This window comes from Bidens hawaiensis, unplaced genomic scaffold (genome assembly GCF_021521415.1).
Source record: "Bidens hawaiensis isolate Kalapana, Puna unplaced genomic scaffold, B.hawaiensis_p1.1 tig00044301_1, whole genome shotgun sequence".
NCBI classification, from domain to species: Eukaryota; Viridiplantae; Streptophyta; class Magnoliopsida; order Asterales; family Asteraceae; genus Bidens; species Bidens hawaiensis.
The window spans coordinates 75009-91027 of NW_027497880.1; positions in this window are offsets into that span (position 1 = coordinate 75009).

Consider the following 16019-nt stretch of genomic DNA (forward strand, 5'->3'; position numbering starts at 1 on the left):
ATTTTTCATGGTGGCATCATTACACTTTCTATATTTATGTACATGATCGCGACCTTTACACCGATCATTTTTATGTTCACATCCTTTTCAGGAATGTATTAGAACCATAAAACGTTCATCTTGTGGTTATTTTAAACCTCTTTTTTTTCACTTATTTGACAATAATGCTACTTCATGAGCATATACGAGGTTTAATAAATGGAAATTGTATTATTAAACCTTTTCTTAGAAATGATATTCACACCAACCACTCTCAATTAAGAGGTAATTATGATCAAGTGATGCTCATTTGTCTTTTAATCTTCAATAGTAAGTTTATAAGTTTATAATGGGTTGTAAAGAGCAATGTCTTATATATAATCACAAAAATAATGATAGGTATAAATTGGTCTTTTAATGGATGCATTCAAGACCCTTTAAAGACAAATTATATCATCTAATACAAATTAGTTAAATCATTTAATTCTAAATATGATAACGTACATCACAAAATGAATCATATGATGTCTATAATGTAATCACAACTATAAGAATGTTTCAATAAAAACCATATAATTTTAATATGTTTCTGATGCATCAAAATTTTTATCAGTGAGTGAGTGAGTATAGAAACTGTTCGTGATGTATTGACAATAATGCATGTAATTTGTTCTTTATTTTTGGACTTGAATTAGGAAAATAAAAAATAGCCAAGTCTCAATAAGTGAACTTAACTTCTTATACGTTTCATTAGATTTCATAAGTTCGTCAGTTATACAAATGAAATATATCTTGTCAAAGTGTTTTTTTATATATAATATATAATCAACAATAACAAATATATATTTAACACTTTAACTTAAAATAACTATGTCAAAAATAATATTTAAAAGCTTAAGATTCAATTATATATGACTTCGTCTACATTTGCAATATGAACTTTTCAAAGTATAGACCAATATGTATGTACTTATACATGCTATTTATAAATTCACAACTCTATGTTAAACCTAATACTTGAATTAAAACAAAAGCATTTACTTCATAAAGTACCAACTTAAGTTATATGTGTCATTTAAACAGAAACCTAAATTATTCAAAAATAAGTTGTTGAAAATGTTTAAAAGAAAATGAACCGAAACTACCAACTTAAATGATTTCTTTATCATCAGTTTAAGTGATTTAATTATAGAAGTCAAGGGCTTCACTTAATTAACAAGCCAAAACGCCAAACTAGTATGTGAAAGATTTAAAAAAAACCTTAAAAATAAAATCTCAAATTGTATGCATCATTTTGCGTGAGACTTATACCAACGATTTGTTCAACTGTTTAATACACAAATAACATCAGCTTCTTTCCTCATATAAGATCTTTCTTTTTAGCTATAATTTCTTGGTTGAAGCGTATAAAGTTAAATTCTTTATTAACATAAATAAATAGTCTGTGTTGTGTGAGAATCATTCCCACCTAGTATATATTGTGGTTGTGATAAATCTAATTTTTTAAAATTAATTGTAGTATAGGTTGTAATAAAATCCAAAATAATATTTATCTCAAAGTCAATTCTTGGTGTTGCAACCAAAACTGTTCCAGGCACCATTGTGTTTCTTCCATGAAAACTACATTAATTAGCATGATTAACTAAAATCTTATAAATTCCAAACTTTATATTTGATAAAAAAAATTACTGTATATTACCTGGAAATTTCTTTAGTGGTGATATATAAAGTGTTTTTGGATGATAACAATAAATATAGATTTGAACTAATGATTCAAGGATATAATAAAAACCCAAATTAATATAAAACTTATGAGAATATGATCAATTCAAAAGCAAATCGCGATGATTAAAAAATGGATTACAAATTAATAAATCTATAAAAATATCAAGTCATGTCATGTTTAAAATTCATGCTAATTTTGGTTTTCCAACATTTTCTTATCTGACAAAACTTAATCATAGTCCATAACTTTTAGTGATAAGTTCTATAGTTTATTTAAGTGAAAAGGTGACGCAGATGGTTGTTGGATGATATCAATAAAAGAAGATTAAACTAGCCATTCCAGATAACAATATACCAATATAGTAATACAAGATCAACAAATAAGAAATCAACGAAGTAAGACTTACTTGTAGGATATGATCCACCTTATTTGTAATATGATCCAAATCAAAAAGCAATTCGTGCTGATAACGTGTTGTGAAACAACAACCTATTAGCAACCAACATTCATAGTAGATAAACATAAGAACATAATATAGAGAGAGGTAATATAGAATGATGGATGAGAGGAGTCTTTTCATTGAGTATCTCTAATACCAAATACAAGAGCCGCTATTTATAAGGCTAGAACATTAATACAACATAAATAATTATGTAAGTTATGTATGTGAAAAGTCACTACATTATGGATCATTCATAACAATTTGGGTCTATTGTTTATTTATGCTTATGGTTTCAACTTTTAATTACACAACTAATGGATATACATTTATCTTTTTTTAACGTTACATACTTATCAAATCATCTCTACTTGACCTCATTCTATTCCACATCATCTTATGAAAAAAATTTAACCCTCATTTATCTTTATTTACCTCTCATTATTTAATATAAATTAATTTTTTAAATTATTATGTAAAGGTTTAACATCTTTTAATCCATAAAAAAATTGGTATGTTACTCTTTAACCATTATAAACTCAGTTTTAACGTCCTGTACATTAACGTATACCCTACCCCTAAAGGTACAATGGTCAGGTTCACAAATGATAAGAAAAAAATAATACTTATTTGCATTGAATACGTTGTATAATATTATTAGTAATAATAATTAAGTTCTCTTTTGAAAACAATTTGAAAAGGTTTATAAATTATTAAACAATCTTTTGGAATCAATCATATATGAATCAAAATATTAAAATATTAAATGAGTTTATTAAATAGACATTTAATTATCTTCAACTATACATTTTGGTATGCAATGTTTTAAAAACAAACCGCACCTGATTGGGTCATAAATGGTATAATAGGTTGTTCTCGACAATTCAACTAGGTTGACTATATATTTATTTTTTTAACAACAATCCTTTAAATTGATTACTGTCTAAATTCATCACATCAGGTGACACTTGTTTTTTGATTCGGGAAAAACTCCAATCTAAGGCCAACGCCCGTGAACGCTCGCTCGAAGGCACGGTAGTGCAGTGAGAAAGGACTCGTTCAGTCCAAGGATTCAACTAGTGAAAGCCACATATCCGTCCAGTTTCTCATCATCACCCTGATGCATCTAAAACTAAATGATGGGGGGCAGGAATCAAACCTGGGTAACATGAAACATCAAGTTTCTCTCTTACCACTCCACCGCCAGCTCATTGGCAACCAGATTGACTATCTAATTCTATAATTTCTAAAAGCATAATTTCAACTCAAAAATAATCCAAAGCTATATGATTACATGATAAAAAATAATCCAAAAGTTAATACATACTAAAAAAAATAATCCAAAAACTTATATAAAAGTTGCTCAGATGGCAATATTGGGATTGTAAATTGACCGAAGTCTGCTAGGTTAAAACTTAAAAGTTAAATAGTTCATTGATTGGCCACTAAAGGCCTTTGGCCTGAATTTTAAATCCAAAATTTTACCTATGGCTTAAACTGGTACAATGGTATAACACATGTAATTACTAGTAATTCCAACAGTTCAAACTATAAATTGTTTGCTTAATTTACCGGGGTAAAATGTATTAGGCTTGTGAGCGGAAACCAATTATACTGCGTGGTATAAATCGTTTTTAAAACATTGTTAGCATATTTTTGGTGCCACGAATGAGAATATGTCATGGGAGTACGACGCCTCAAACAACCATTGTGACACTCATTAGCGTGCGACACTTATAGAGTGGTTTGTATAGACTGACATGTTTAGGTTGTAAGTTTTAGTCTCATAGTGGCAACATACTAGTCATGGAGCAACACACCAACCACAACATGATTCAATATTTTGCTCTAATACGAATACAATCATAATAAAACACGTGCTGTGGCGGTGAAAGGTAAATAGAGAAAAAATGCGTGTAAAAATATGCACGTGATAATCGCCGTGACCAAATCTAAACTAGCATCCATATGTAGGGATGAGCAAAATCGGGACCGGTACCCGTACCGTCGGTACCGAATCGGTACCAAAGTTTTAAGTTTCGGGATCGGTACGGTACGGTACCGGTATTTCCCGATTTTTTTACCTTCGGTACCGGTATAATCCCGGTACCGGTACCGAACCGAATATTTCGATACCGGTACCAAGAATTAGGAATTTTCGGGATCGGGACGTGTCGGTACCGATCCGGTACCATACTCATCCCTATCCATCTGTAAACATAACTTATAAATTGACACCCATGTGTAAATCGACACACAATTGTAAAGCACTGTGTTCAATCGATATCCAGGTTTTAAACACCGTTGAAAAATTTTTCAACAACCCAAAACACATTGTAAATGTCAAAAGACAATGTTTAAACAATCCTAGTCCAGGATAATAACTTAATTAAAACACATGTGTTTTTATAATATAACAATACCATACTGGTGCTAAAGTTAAAAAAAAAAAAAAGCTCAATTCTACGGCGTCACATCCCAACCTACGGTGGAACATACCGGGGGCAACAATATTGTATCATAGCTCAAAAGACACTAAAGTAATTGCACGTGTCAATATCTAAATTATTCATTTCATATATCAAGTACGTAAAGCACAAACATTGTCTCAAAAGAAAATAACATTACAATAAAAACTTAAAAATAAAAATTGTTCTTTATTTATCATGCAACCTAAGGTATCAATCTATTCTTTAACTTCTTTCTTCATCCGAAATAGTTGCCTGAGTCATGCGTGAAAATATCTAGATTTGTCAACATAAAGTTGAGCAAGTAATCATACTTTTTGTATATAATAATATTGAAAATGACAATTCCTTGCAATAAACATGAATTACAACATTAATGTAATAATAATATAAAAGGGTCATTTCTCTCGTCCCAATGGGTCGAGTTACTCGGCAGCGTATCATTATACCAATGAGGATGAGATACCAACAATTATAACAAAATAAACACATTCACACGTATCAAATTGAGCAATCGCATATCTACGCATATAGTGGAATTGTAGTGAAAACTATAATATGTTTAACTTATGAACTCATAACGCCCCCAAAATATAAAAAACGGTAAAAGGGATGTGAATTACTTACCTTATCGAGTGGATTAATGAGAATGAGATGGCGGTAAAAGTTATGATAGAGACGGCCAAGCTCCTCAAGATATGTCAACAAAAGTTCCTAATCGTTAACAATCATATTCATTAATTATAACGAAATAATTGTAAGGCTTACGACGGATTTGGGTTTTGATTGGGTTTTAAGTACTATGGTAAATCAAATTATTATTAATCTTATTTGAACACGTTAATCCAATACACAGATCACAGATCTGATATATATATATATATATATATATATATATATATATATATATATATATATATATATAATTAACCCATAATAAGGATCTAATTCATAGTTACGCTTGATTGTATGTTATACGTTACATTAGTTGTATGTATGTGTATAATATTAGTATTAAAGCTTGAGAGGATATTTGGGCAGGGGTTCGATAATGTAACTCAAAACTTAAATTAAACAGTGGTATAACCCACTATATATAGAAGATGAGTCTAGTTCGTTACACATTCCGTAACGAACTAGCCACTCACTTCGTTACATACATTAAATAAGATAAACTTAACGAATCACCCCTGATTCGTTAAACATCCTTACCGAATCAGGAGGGAACTTAACTTAAGTCTAGTTCGTTAACATCCTTAACGAACTAGATGCTAAACTTAACGAATTACAATAATAACTTAATATTTATTACATAAATAAAACGACAAATACATTAATGATAGATACAAAGACTCGAGACGCAAAACCGTGTACTAACAGACACCCCCTCGTCTTGAGCTCTTTGTCTTTTCCTTTACTTGAAGCGCTTGGACTGCCAATCTCTGCAACTATGAATCCCGTTCTCATAACATACACGCACGACGCGTTGGAACTGCATAGCCAGATCATAGTCTTCATTACGCTTGATCAAAATCTTATTCTTGTGTAGCACGTCGTTGTCGGTCTCGGTTAAGTTAACAAGCCACATTGGATCAATGATCTTGATTAACTCGGTCTTCAAACCTTTGCCCAGGACAATGACGGCCTCGCCAGTTCTGTTGTCGTAATACCAGCGGTTGAATGATAGATGCATGTGTTGATTCAACGTCTTCACTTGCACACGCTTCATGGTCTTTGGCGGCTTTACTTTAAGGATCAACTTTCTCCAACCCGTCCTTGGATCAATTTCATCTATACATTTTCAGGTTGGAACCTGAGGCTTTAGGAACTTGAAACCAGAGTTGACTTCGAACAACAATTGTTAATGAAACCAATCTGCTATTCGGTCATCCCTTCGGTTGATAAATGGACGACACACGAGGGTACGAACATCCCAACACGGTAGTGTGAGAACATCCATATCTTCTCATAATATTGGATCCCTTTTTCCCATTTAACAATACATACATTTCAGATCAGAATCAAATAACCAAGAAATAATTTCACCTTGAACCTTTGACACGTTCTTGAATGAAGTCACTTAGTTGGCTTTGGCACGAGCAGCTGCTTCATTCTTCTACTATTGATCTACATACCTATAAGCCTCGATAATCTTACGGGTTCTCTTGCTTCGATACCCAAACCACCTTTCAATGTCAGCATCGGTCAGGTTTTCAATCGAATTGAATCTTGTATCAACCACACTTTTACCTTTAGATAACTTATCCAAATTATCTTCAGCTGCTTTAACTGTTTCTTCATTAAATACTGGAGCACCTGATCAACATTAGTGTGCTGAAACAAATCAGGATACTCCTCAGCTATAACGTTATCAACCTCAACCTCCTCATCTTCATAAATAAAGTCCTTATTCATCTGAATGGTCGGATCATTTAAGATCTCTTCATCATTCATAACTTCTACATCATGCTCCGTCTCTAACATGGTCAACTCATCGTCATTCAAACCAAGAAATAGAGAAATTTGCTCTCGTGTTAGAGACCTTTCAACAAACTGACCCACCTCAATCTCATCTTTATTCACCACGCTTCTAACCACCCCCGATCCATCAACAAAGATTACAATGTCAGCTTCGATCATCTCAATGGGTTTGGCAGCTGTATAGTCGTGATACATAATAATCTGCTTGCCAGATTCATCAGTAGCACTTGTACATGCACCTGCGGCTGAATCGTGAGAATGTTTAGGCTCACCACCTGCACCAGACTCATCCGGATCTTCTTCATCATTCTTGATCTTTTTAAGTACATCATCTTTGCAAGTTAACTGCAGGATAAGATCCTCCTGTTCTTTGATCTTCACCCCCTAAGACTTAAGAATCTCACGAAGATCTTTTGTTTCCTTATGACAAAAAGATATATATCCCATCAGCCTTCGTTGATTCTCCATCATTCGTTCTTGAGTCATACGGTCAGTAGACATTTGATTTTCGTATAAATGAAGTAGACTCAGAACCATATTCATCTGTTGATCATGTGTCATGGAAAGAAACGAGGCTGGGATAGGCTGAACAGGACCTTGAGGTCGGTTAAGCCTCAAGAATGAGAAATCCATTGGTTGTGGAGGCAACATAGTCGGTGTAGGAGATACCACCGATGTAGCAGTTGAAGGACTTGGTATAGGAGATAAAATGGTTTGAGGAATCATACCAAGCCTAGGATCAGACGTAAGCGTGGTCGTTAATGTAAGCTCCGGAGTGCTAGTATTAAGCGGCACCGCCGGGCGTTGAGACGTGGACGACCTTGGAAGTTGAACTCCAAACGAAATGCCAGCACCAACCGACACTCGTCGCTTAGCTGATCCCTCAGTAGCTATTTCTTTACCCTTTCTCTTGCGTTGAGCGGCAATTGTAGCAGCTAAAGCCGCTTCAACCGCAGCTTGTTGTTCAAGAATAGTCGCATCTCCATCACCACCATTACCACCATCACCACCATCATCACCGTCATCACCACCATCATTCCCACCTGGTCCCTCCTTACGCTCGGAATCCGAATCGTCATGGATCCAGTGATCATTGTCGGGACATACATACTTTGGATTTACCAGATGACCAATCAACCGTTTGGTCAAAGGAGGATCTTTCCTGTAGATTTTCATTTGCCGAACAGTATCAGCTGTCATATGCTCAAGCGACATCACATCGTTTACAATAGCTTGATCAATCACCAGATTAGGAATTAAGTCTTCAATAATTAATTGGAGGAATCGTGGATACATTAGAAACCTCTTCTTTTGAACAGTTTGAAGACACTGTTATTTAAGATGATAGAAAATCATCTCTGAAAAGTTGAACGATTTGTTGAGAATCAATGCAACGAATGTTGACTGTAACATGATACGACATTCATCATAACCACCCTTACGACCTCCCAAGCAATGGATCAATACATGTAATAAATACTTGTAGGTCGGGCATAAACCATTCTTGTTGTACATAGAGTCTTCAATGTTGCCACCATAAAATACTCGACGAAATAGACCTTTGATCACCTTTTTTATCAAACTCACATGGATGATCAACGGTATTTCCAAAACGAAGCACACGTCGGATTACATCAATATCAACCGTGATCGGAGTTTGGTTGATTGTGGCTTCAATATGATTCTCCACTTCAATGTACCTCGCCGTATTCCAAAATTGACGACTATACTGAAACGAACGTCAGGATTTGCTGTGATTACATAGTGAATACGTGAGCGTCGTAGGAACTCCAATAACCCTCCAAAGATGTTATCATCAGCAAAATTTGTACCAACAAAGGCACAAATATTATGTTTCTTATCATAAGGAAGCAAAGGCAGATTTTGCTGTTGTTGCTGCTGCTGCTGTTGTTGTTGTTGTAGTTGTTGATCAGCAACCGGTGGACCTTGGTCCATGTTATCAGCCATAATACTAAATAAATAACATCGAGAATCAGTAATATTCAAAAAATTATATAAATATAAATTTGTAAAAGTTTGAAAGTTATCAATTAAAAATAATAAAGAAATTATGTGACACCTGGTAATTTCCCAATCCTATAAACTAAGTAATCAACCTAATAATTAGGTGACTGTGAATATTATGCGCGCTAAATTAGAATCAGCGCGGGCATGTTATGTGCGCCCTGCGCGAGCGCGCTATGTTAGTCAGCGCGGGCATGTTATGTGCGCCCTGCGCGAGCGCGCTATGTTAGTCAGCGCGGGCATGTTATGTGCGCCCTGCGCGAGCGCGCTATGTTAGAATCAGCGCGGGTATTTGTTATGTGCACCCTGCGCGAGCGCGCCATGTAAGAACCAGCGTGGGCATATGTTATATGCGCCATGCGCGAATGTTTTGGCTTTATGTTTTCATATAACTTAACTTTATGTTGACTAATGGGATGACCGTCCCGCATGATGCTAAGGCGGGTGCATCCCAAAACGTTTATGCGCATACGGAAAGGGAACTAACCTCCCCGCATGGCGGGAACATTGAGAGCTAGTTTGTCTGAAGCTCCAAGATGGAATTGACTTTAACATAACTGATCACTATGTTGAAATACCAAGACCACCTGGAGAATCTACAAATGAAACTCAATGTCCCTAACTGCGAGAAGGTTACGCACCTACCCGCAGCAAAGAAATGTCCTTCACGCAGAAAGCTATGCGCACAAAGTTATACGCGCAGAACACTTAGTCTATTCTCCAGATGTAAGGAGATTATTCCCGCCCAAAAGGAAACAGTTGCGTGTTTCAGAAATTTCTACTTTTTAACTGTACACTGACAAAAGCACCTGAAAAAGCATACTGTAGCATGAAAAGTCAACTGTCAGCCACCCTACTCTCACCAACCACAGACCTGCATGTCCTGTCCAAATCAAATCAAAATCTTTTATCCACTCCTTCGCTTTTAAATAAATAATAATAATTTCCATACTTTATCATCATTACACCTAGATATGAAAAGATTACAATCCCCTAAAGCAAGGGATTGTGTTCCCTTGAGTTTGCCTATAAATATGTAATCTAAATTATCACCCAAAACACACTTCAAACTTCTCTCTTAAGAACTGCAAACTTGCACTGATCATCTCCCAAGCATCCGTTGTTTTCATTTCCGATCCTGTTACTAGGTAAGCCGAGATTATAACCTTGAGATCTACTTTCCAACCCTTATATTCTCCTATTTCTTGATCTTAATATATATACTTCTTGTTATTTAATCGTATTCTAGACCTTCAATTCCGAGGCCAACACCAAGAAAACCCGAATCTCGATTAATCCCTTAACAAGAACCACAGGTGAGTCTCACAGCCCCTATTTTCACTATTTTCACTGTTTTTAAACTGTTTTCGGGGCGAGGGACACGTACTTAAATTACGATTTATCATGGTATACTTACAAGTTATGTAAACGATTGTGTTTAAATTATGTTTCATGATGAGCAATGCAAACGGTTATCTATGGTTTACGATGTATGTGCGCCAGAATTCGAGTAAGTGATCACTTTACCATTGGAACTCTAAGGGTAGGGACTGCTGGTTTGATCCACCCACTCGTAGGGGTCGCACCTCTTTGCATGGACAAGTGCCTAGTATGGTCATGGGGCAGGACTATGGGTTTGAGCCCGCTCGTAGGGGTCGCACCTCTTTGCATGGACGAGCGCCTTGTTTTCAGGCACAACGTCCGCGCGTAACCCGCGGGACGGAATTATTGATTAGCTCGTAGGGGCAGCGCCTCTTTGCATAGACGAGCACGGTTTTTCAGAAATGTCCACGCGTAACCAGCGGGACGGTATTACATTATTTTAGCTCGTAGTGGCAGCGCCACTTTGCATGGACGAGCACGTTTTCCAGAAACGTTCGCGCGTAACCCGCGGAACGGATCTATCAGAAATATGTTGTCAGATCTATGTTTTCATACAGATTATCAAGCATATGTTTAGACATGAAATCAGAAATGTGTTTCAATATGATTTTTATCAAGACTATGATGCAATGCGATTTATCAAGTTACTAAAACTTGTGAACTCACTCAGTTTATACTGATTCAAATGTTTTACGTGTCTTTCAGGAGATAACTAGGTAGCGCATGGAGTCACACTTAGAGCACCTCACGCTGAACATCTAAAACTAGCTTTTTGGAAGATTTTAGTTCTATCCCTTCGATGCGCGTGGTTGTTCCCGCCGCGCAAGGGAATATGGCGTGGAAATCTTCAACAGTTTTTATACTTGGATGTTTTTATGTAATTTTTAAACAATGTAATGTATTTGTATTAAACATTTCATGCGCAATGAAAATCTTACTTTGAATGTTTGCAATGGCCCGTGCTTAATTATCAATCCCCACTCGCGCGCGCCCGGCTGTTTCCGCCGCTCAGGGCCGGGTGTGACAGATTGGTATCAGAGCACTGGTTATAGCAAACTAGGAAAAGAAGTTTTAACCTAGACTATAACCGTCGGGGAATCGTATGAAGTATTTTTCAAAGAAAATATTTTCAAAAGAAACTATACACACACTTAGGAACACGGGTCACACAGTGTCTAGTGAGTAAAGATAAGAACATTATGTGCTCAGAGTACATGCGCTAAGTTTGATATATTTTCACTCTTTTAAAGCGAGAATGCCTCCAACTAGAGCCAAGGGAATTACCATGACACCCGAGGAACTCGCAGAAATAATCGCGCAAGCGATCGCAACACATGAGGCCAGCAAGGCCGAATCTAGTCAGGGTCGTCAGGAGAACGAGACCCCAGAACCCGAATCAGGAGCTTTGGACAAAGGATGCTCCTACAAGACATTTATGGCCTGTAAGCCTTGGCCATTCAAGGGTACCGAAGGGGCCATTGGGCTCTACAACTGGATTGACAAGATGGAGACAGTTCTCTCCATTAGCGGATGTAGTGAGAACCAAAAGGTCCTTTACGCGACCTGCATGTTCCAAGAAGCAGCTTCGTCTTGGTGGAAGCTTCAAGTGAAGACTATGGGGCGAGAAGTTGCTCTTCACAAGACCTGGGAGGAGCTAAAGGAAATGATGATGAGAAAGTTATGCTCTCGCGCAGAAATTCAGAGCCTACAACAGGAATTCTGGAACCACACCATGGTAGGAACGGATATCGACGCCTACAACAACCGGTTCAACGAGCTTTGCCAGTTGGTGCCAGACATGGCAAACACGGAGGAAAAGAAGATCGAGAGGTATATCTTTGGGTTACCTCCTGTTGTTAGGGTTCCGCTCAACGCCGCAGCGCCTCCAACCTTTGATGAGGCGGGTAGCGCGGGCCATCACCCTTACAAGGGATACGGTCCGTGCGGGTATGTTGACTACGCGCGGAAACGAGCAGCGAACCTCTGACTCCAAGAGGAAATGGAACTCTCACCACCGAGGGTCCGACTCCAAGTAGCCACCGTTCAAGAAGCAGGAGAGCGCAAGGGTTTACGCGATCCAAGCCGAGGAACCATCAAGGAAAGGACACAGCGGGCCTCGCCCATGGTGCAACAAATGCAAGTATCACCACGAGGGTGAATGCGCAAGATTCGAATGCGCCAAATGTGGCAGACCAGGGCACAAGGCGATGAATTGCCGTATCAGAGAAGCTGGAGCGAGCGACAACTGCTACGCATGCGGGAAGCCAGGGCATTTTAGTCGGGGTTGCCCGCAAAAGGGAAACCAAGCTCGCGGGAGAGCTTTTGTGATCGGCGCAGGCGAAGCTAAAGAAGAGCCGAATGTGGTAACCGGTACGTTTTTGCTTAACGGCCATTTTGCATCTGTCTTATTTGATACTGGAGCTGACCTAAGTTTTATATCCGCTGAGTTTAAAGACTCCCTAGACTTAGTAACCAGTAGGCTAGACACACCTTATACTATAGAACTAGCCAATGGTAGGCAGTTATGCGCGAATGAAAGAACTGAACAATGTGTTATAGTCATGGGAGGTCACGGGTTCAATATTAACTTGTTGCCAATAGACTTGGGAAGTTTTGACATTGTGGTAGGTATGGATTGGTTAGTCGAGCACCACGCGGAGGTTATTTGCCATGAGAAGCAGGTTCGGATCCCACTGTTGAACGGAGAAATCTTGGTGATTCAAGGGGAAAGAAGGGGAGTAGCGACGAAACTGATTTCGTGCCTAAAGGCGCGCAATTGCCTAAGGAAAGGGTGCTACGCCTTCCTGGCGCATGTAGTAGAGAAGAAAGAAGATGAGCGAAGAATTGAAGACTTACCAGTAGTGCGCGAATTTCCAGAAGTTTTTTCCTGAAGATTTGCCCGGATTACCGCCGCCGCGACAAGTCGAGTTTCGTATTGATTTAATCCCAGGAGCTGCGCCAGTAGCTCGAGCGCCTTATCGACTAGCTCCATCTGAGATGCAAGAGCTATCCAATCAGCTACAGGAACTATTGGATAAGGGTTTCATACGCCCAAGCTTCTCACCTTGGGGAGCTCCAGTACTGTTTGTTAAGAAGAAGGATGGTTCCTTCCGGATGTGTATTGACTACAGGGAGCTGAACAAGCTGACAGTCAAGAATCGGTACCCCTTACCGAGGATTGACGACTTATTTGACCAGTTGCAGGGATCCAGTTATTATTCGAAGATAGATCTACGGTCAGGATACCACCAACTTAGGGTCCATGAGGAAGATGTGCCGAAAACAGCCTTCCGAACTAGATACGGCCATTATGAGTTCTTAGTGATGCCTTTCGGGCTAACTAATGCGCCGGCTGTATTCATGGAACTGATGAACCGCGTGTGCAAACCATACTTGGATAAATTTGTAATTGTATTCATAGATGATATTCTGATTTACTCTCGGACCAAGGCCGAGCATGAGCAACACCTGAGATTGATTTTGGAATTGTTGAAGAAAGAAAAGTTGTATGCGAAGTTTTCCAAGTGTGAGTTTTGGCTTAGAGAAGTTCACTTTCTCGGTCACGTTGTAAACGAGAAAGGAATACACGTGGATCCTTCCAAAGTCAAGGCCATCGAAAACTGGGAAGCGCCAAAAACCCCAACTGAGGTGAGGCAATTCCTAGGACTAGCTGGCTACTATCGACGCTTCATTGAGAACTTCTCCAAGATAGCTCTACCTCTGACCGCGCTAACTCAGAAAGACAAGAAGTTTGTTTGGGGCGAAAATCAGGAAGCGGCGTTTCAAATGTTGAAACAGAAGTTATGTAGTGCGCCAATTTTGTCTCTGCCCGAGGGGACGGATGACATCGTCGTTTACTGCGACGCTTCACATCAGGGACTCGGATGTGTCCTTATGCAGCGAGACAAAGTCATAGCGTATGCCTCGCGCCAACTCAAGACCAACGAAAAGAACTACACAACGCATGATCTGGAACTCGGAGCGGTTGTCTTCGCGCTAAAGATTTGGCGCCATTACCTCTATGGTACAAAGTGTATAATCTTTACGGATCACAAGAGCCTTCAGCATATATTTGATCAAAAGGATTTAAACATGAGGCAACGAAGATGGGTGGAGTTGTTGAATGATTATGATTGTGAAATTAAGTACCACCCTGGAAAGGCGAATGTGGTAGCAGACGCGCTAAGTAGGAAGGAGCGAATAAAAACGCTACGAGTCAAGGCTCTAAGGTTGACCATTCGCGCAGATCTCTCTACCCGCATCCGAGACGCTCAACAAGAAGCCTTGAAACCCGAGTTTGTTAAAAACGAATCCCTTGGGGGTATGATTAAGAGTTTGGAACTTAAAGAGAACGGCAATCTATATTTCGCTAACCGCATATGGGTCCCTCTCAAGGGAGGATTGCGCGAGCAAGTATTAAACGAAGCTCACAAGACGCGGTATTCCGTACATCCTGGCGCAGACAAGATGTACCAAGATGTTAAAGCGCTGTATTGGTGGCCCAATCTGAAGGGCGCCATCGCGATGTATGTCAGTAAGTGCCTGACGTGTTCGAAGGTAAAGGCTGAATACCAGAAACCATCAGGGTTTCTTCAACAGCCAGAAATTCCCATGTGGAAGTGGGAACAAATCTCTATGGACTTCATCACCAAACTGCAAGGACACCTGGGGGTTACGACACAATCTGGGTTATTGTAGATCGGCTAACTAAATCAGCGCACTTCCTGCCGATCAAGGAAACCGATAAGATGGAAAAGTTAGCCCGATTGTATATTCGAGAAGTAGTTTCAAAACATGGAGTCCCGGTGTCCATCATTTCTGATAGAGATAGTCGGTTCACCTCAAGATTTTGGAGATCGTTACAAGGGGCTTTAGGTACTCGTCTGGACATGAGTACGGCTTATCATCCCCAAACGGATGGGCAAAGCGAGCGAACAATCCAGACATTGGAAGATATGCTGCGCGCGTGCGCAATCGATTTCGGAGGTAGCTGGGATACTCATCTCCTATTGGTTGAATTTTCTTACAACAACAGTTATCGCACAAGCCTCAAGGCTGCGCCGTTTGAAGCTTTGTATGGGCGCAAGTGTAGATCCCCACTATGCTGGGCTGAAGTGGGTGACAAGCAAATGACTGGTCCAGAATTGATCCAAGAAACAACAGACAAGATTTTTCAGATACGGGATCGCCTTAAGACAGCGCGCGACAGACAGAAGAGCTACGCAGATGTGCGAAGGAAACCGTTGGAGTTTCAAGTAGGGATAAAGTACTTTTGAAAGTCTCTCCATGGAAAGGAGTCCCCCGTTTCGGCAAGCGAGGAAAGTTAAATCCGCGCTACGTTGGACCGTTTGAGATCCTGCAAAGGATCGTCCGGTTGCTTATAAACTCTGTCTACCCGCCAAACTCAGTGGAGTTCATGATACGTTCCATGTGTCCAACCTCAAAAAGTGCTTATCTGACGAAACGTTGATTTTGCCGTTGGACGAGATTCACATCGACAAACAACTGCACTTCGTAG